Source organism: Melitaea cinxia, chromosome 1 (assembly GCF_905220565.1).
Source record: "Melitaea cinxia chromosome 1, ilMelCinx1.1, whole genome shotgun sequence".
Taxonomy (NCBI): domain Eukaryota; kingdom Metazoa; phylum Arthropoda; class Insecta; order Lepidoptera; family Nymphalidae; genus Melitaea; species Melitaea cinxia.
The window spans coordinates 18,542,996-18,548,670 of NC_059394.1; the positions used below are offsets into that span (position 1 = coordinate 18,542,996).

The following is a 5,675-nucleotide window of genomic DNA, read 5'->3' on the forward strand; positions in this document are numbered from 1 at the left end:
TTACTTTGTGCGTTTGGAGCTATTGAACTTTATGCAATATGAAAGATATTAGTTCAGCTTTGTAATTCTTCGAACTTAGTCAATGGTATTGTAATGTTAATGTAAGCGTTAGTAGGTTTAGTGATACTGCAATTGCGATCTTTAAAAGAAATGTAATGATACCAAATTACTAAAGCCCTGATAAGCGGTTATTGCCTTATACCTAAGCACGACAGTGCTGCCCCCTTGCGGGATGAACTACTCGTCCTGAATAATGTTCTCTACGGATTTAATATAACTTACTCTACGTGTATTGTAGAATTAGAGAATGCTACGGCTATCGATTGCCTGTAAAAACGTTCAGTAATTATCGATTCGGTGGTATCGATTTTAAGGTGGGTGTTGTTCCGTGTAAATGTGTTTACTGTCGGAGTGTGGCAATATCGTAGTATATTTCATTTCAGAGTAACTGCCATTATTGAAATTTTTGAAATTCAATTATCATCGCGACTCGATATCGTTTGTATTTGTATTTATTTAGTTTAAATTTATTAGTTTCAAGGAGCCGTCGAATTAAGCTAAAGTGAGCCATTTAACATTGGCCTCGATCTGTGTCAGAAGGGACGTTTTTTCTCAATTTTTACATGTAACGCTTACAAATGAATCTCAAGGCCGGTGTTTCGTTCAATATACATACGATTCGTTTGTTTAAGACTGATTTTACGTAACCGACCACGTAGTCCTCACCTGACACTAGATTTGATCTTAACGTTAAATCTCAATCGTCGTAGAAGGTTCTGATATCAATTAGTTACGGTAAGTGCGGTAGGTCGCGGAGACGTGAAGTGTAAGAAAAGCTATTTTTGTCACAGATAATATGGTATTCGATTATAATAAATAATTGCTCTGAATGCCGGTGGTCAGACTCGCTGAGGATATCTAGAATATTCTATTTTATAGGAGTCGCGTTAATGTATAGGTCTCGTAAGGCTTAAGATTGGAGGAGTTCGGATGGAATATGTCTCACCTGGCACGATCCTGTCGCATTTATTTTTTTATATAAAATGCATATCTTTCTATACACTCGTCTACAAATACGCTAGGACCACGATATAAATTATATTTTACTACTATTTAGGATTAAAATTTACGATTCTTATATTTATTCTTCTAATTAGGGTATATTCGCTTCTGGCAGCTTTTAGAATCTCATTTATAGTATTTTGCGTAGCGAGTCTGTAGAAGTGTCCGTCTCTAGCGAGGTTCGTTTCCTAGCACAAACTCCTAGCGCGTGATCACGATGTAACGATTACCTTGAAGTTTGATTTTAATTAAATAAATATATCGTATGTTTACACGAACAGATCAATTACTGTATATTATAAATATATTTTCCTACGAAAAATGACGTCGAGTATTTTTGTAAGCGCGCGGTCTGACCACCGGGTGACGTTGGTGCTTAGCGGAGCGAGCGGACTTGTGTACCGGTGTATACCGGTTTGCGCCGGTTTGTAGCGGTGTTTACCGGTTAATGCCTGTGTGTGAGCGTGTGTGTGCCTGTGGCTACTTGCTCAGCTGCGACGGTGAAAAGACGAAACGATTCGACGTAAATCGCTTTGAAAATCGTACTCTAACGATATTATAGAGAATCTCAGACTACCCTCAGACTACCGCTCTCTATTGACAGGAATGTTCTAGATGTAAAATGATCGATAAATAATAATTATCGTCGAGTTGCAAGTCGTTCGTATATCCCACTAGTGATAGTAAGTGTTAAGGCTTTTTTAAATCCCAATTTTTAATATTTTTCGGACTTCGATGCACCTCACAATGTTACGAGTCGACGTTTCCAGTTTTATCCATTGACGCGATACAGACGAGTGTTCCGCCAGTGTTGCCATGCATCGATGTAATATTATGTTTTTGATTAGTACATGGCAAACTCGATTCCACTTCTCAACTGTATCTCATGTTAGTATTAAGGGTCTCGTGTTATCTAATGTTAGACAGCTAAGGCGTTCGCTTGTCGCTCTACTTAACTGTATTAAGTATATATTGTTCGCATTATTTATTTATTTTTCTTTAACATAAAGGTTCCGTCGATCGACGCGACTGTCAAGATATGTCGTTTGACCGACGTTACAGTGACGTTTCGGTCGACGGTGCCGTACGCAATGTTAATTCATATATTTATTATTTATTTATGCGCCTGAAAGGTGTCGGGTCCTGATACATTCCAAGCGGTGAAACCAAGTTATTTCCTCTTATTTAAAAAACAGAAGACGTCGGTCAGATGTAATCTGGACAACGTTTTTAAAACTAGACCGACGTCGACTGAACCATTCGATAGAAACGTTGTTCTAATATAATATTGTTCTCTCTAATATTTTAAATAATTAATTGCGTAACCCACTCACGTTCTGAGTTTGAGCTTACTGTGTAAACATTGGTACCTAACATTGCATTATTACATTTGAAGCACTGTTATAGTAGCCCCTTTAAGTTGTTTGTTGAGGAGACTATCGTGTCTATTGTCTAATATATATGTATATTAATATTGATTAATAGTAGGAATGCCTTGTTCGATTCGCGTCTGTTTTTCGTCGCTTTTTTTTATTGAAACTGTACTGTTAATGAATGATAAATTCACTCTCGGTGTAATTGTTAACATTCAAAATGACGAAATGACGTTAAATTGTTGACTAACTAAAAATTACGGTGATATACATCACTGCCTTTCCCCCTAAGTGTATTAGAGTTTTATATGTGTTCATTTTACATTATACCTTGTAAAGAATAACAACCCGTCAGTCGAGACTTGCCTTATGACAGTAAGGGAAATATTATCTTCTTAGAGGAAATAAGAATATCATTTAATGAATATCTCGCCCGTGTTCGATACATGCACAATATAAGCATTTATACGGTTTTTTGAATATCACAAAATGTGTACCGGTTTTTATTCCGAATTATTTATTAGCTTATTACGAAACACGATTATTTAATATTTATGAAGGTTTAATAAAAATATGCTGGTATATTTAATTTGACCGATTTCGTATTAAAAAGTTCGACTATATGTATGTATAAATAATACGAAACAGTTGCAATAGGTATTTTTATTGTCGAATGTATCTTGTTAAAACTAAGTCTGTAGGGGTTATAATATAGACACTTCAATTTTAAATATCGCGTAATTTCCCTATCCTTGATTAAAATAGTGATTCGGATAACTGTACAATTATTAGAAGGTGTCTCTATTATGACTAATTGTAGCTTTTGAAATATTTTAAAAGTATATTGTTCAACATTGACTGCATTTAAAATGAATAGACGGGGAACGTAAGCGCTGCCTTATAACTGTGTGACTGGCGCGACGGTATTGTGTTGAATAATAAATATTGAACTGTTTATTTCGCATTAAGTGACGGTAATTTATTGTAACTACGATGGATATTTTTTTATGTTGCATAGAAAATAAATTTTAAGAAATTATATGGTGTTTTATTTAATAGTTAAGATTATTTTTACATAACAGTTTTACATAACATTTGGCTTATATTCATGTTAATTTTTTATCCTACTGGGTTAAACTCATTTCTAATGAAAAAATCTAGTAACAAGCAAGGGTTTTAAAAAAAATAATTTTGACAAGAGTTTGCTAGTAATATTTTAGTTTTTGTGACTAATATTACGTCACTTCTTTATATATTTTTCTTACGGTTTTAGTATCACATTTTTCCCAGTTCGGTCGCCCAGCCAAATGTCAAGCCTGCCGTAAGGAACTTCGTTCCAATAATTGACTTAAAGCTAGTATTAGTAGTGGTAGTAGTTAGTAGTAATATTATTGCACTATTGTTGTGTTTTGGTTTTCTCTCCCATTTTTTTTGTGTAAAATATAAGTTTTTTTTTACAAAAAAAAACCTTACAAGCTGTAAATATTTGAACCTTCCTTTGTTTGGTCATATAAAATATGGATTAGGGTAACTCATTCTTTTATTGAAAATATCTTTAAAATAATAATAATAATAAGTCGAAATAGAAGTTTTCTTAATTCTTATAAGAGGTTAAGAAGTAGTCATTTAGTCAACTACAGTCAACCCTCCTATAACGCGGTGAGTGGGTACCGCGAGATTTAACCGTACAAACCAGGCTAATTCTGGAACCGGAATATGGAAACCGTCTACATAGTCACATAAATCGATACATGTGCATCTCGCCAATATTCTCTACAGGCTACATGTTTTATTTCAATTTTTATATAATTTATTTAACGATTAGGATAACTCTTTGTCAGATCTATCCCATAAATTAATTTAGACGTGTACGATAAGAGAGTAATTTCATAATATAAAATAGTTTATATTAATAACTATAACTTTTATATTTTAATGTCTTTTGAGCCTCACCGAAGTAAGGCATTACAAAAATTTAGGAAGACTCATTTGAGTGTTCCCCTCCACGGAAATCTTTAGTAAAAGGCGAAAGATTTATGCGTTTTGAAGGGAAACCAGAGTATCTAACGCCGTCTGCTTAAACTATATATGGTTGTCAATAAAAATCCGGCCAGCGCGATGCAGAACTTTACACTTTTAGATCAACGCCATCTAGTGACGAGATGTTAAAATAAAAACTGTGATGCGAACCCCATAAGATTTCATTTCCAAATAAACGCCATCTAGTTGGAAAGTATAAAGGTTAGGAAACCCACATATAATTAGTTAATATTTAAATCCAAATAAGGTAAACGTTTCTTTCATTATACTAGTCATCCATCTTCTACAGAATTAATAAACAAATATAAGGTGCGTTCGGCTAAGATCGAACAAGGGGTAAGATCATACAACCCTAAATACTGCGAAATACCTGTTGACAACGTAGAATTTACGCCTCGCTCTTCGATTTGCGTTTGACGCTACGACTGCTGCATGCTATTATACAAAACAAGTCAATTTTAAATGTTTTCACATCGACCCGGACTTATTCTTATATATTATGATTTAGGTACTCACATTTATATTTTAGAGAATTATATTCGGATATCCGATCTTACACTATTTTTGGAAACATGGGATACAAAAATTGCCAAGCTTTCTGTATGTATAATTGGTTCTCAATTTTTTTTAATAAATACAAATCAAGATTATATTTTAAGATAAAGTTGCCTAAAGTACTTGCAGTTAAATTATGTTTAAAAAGGAGAGTCTTCAAAAAATGTTAAAACTATTCCGATTTCCCAAAGTTAAGAACTACAAAAAGTTCAACTTTACGTATTATATATAACATTAAAAAAATTGAAATTGCGAAAAGTGAGCGGAAGTTGTGAGGAACTACTCAAAACAAAATAGGGGCCATCCGAGCTTATCTCGATGTTTTGCCTACGCGTAATTTTTAAGGTAGATATTGGCGTAACCGAGCATTCCGTTGGATTGTTGACATGTTTATGAAGCTTTATCGATATTTCAACCATTATTTTTCATGTTATTCTCAAGTGGGGGGAGCCAGTAAAAGTAAAGTGCTCCAAAATCACCCTTTTCTCAAATTCTCAATCACTTGTGTTCATAGTCTCATTCTGAAAGTTACTGTCGCACATCGTTTATTTTTTTTTAATTTAATTTGATTTTAGTATTATTCGTGATTATTTATGCCTGGGTCTCGCGTTCATATGGATATGGAAACGGCAGCACGAGCGATGG

General features: G+C 34.0%; 1 non-coding gene across 1 annotated transcript; it reads right to left on the reverse strand.

Annotated features, from left to right (window-relative positions):
• Nucleotides 1-4,380: 4,380 nt before the first annotated feature.
• Nucleotides 4,381-4,498, reverse strand: LOC123658477. The gene has a single exon (XR_006743885.1). It is a non-coding gene; the product is annotated as a U5 spliceosomal RNA (small nuclear RNA).
• Between the last annotated feature and the right edge of the window lie 1,177 nt (nucleotides 4,499-5,675).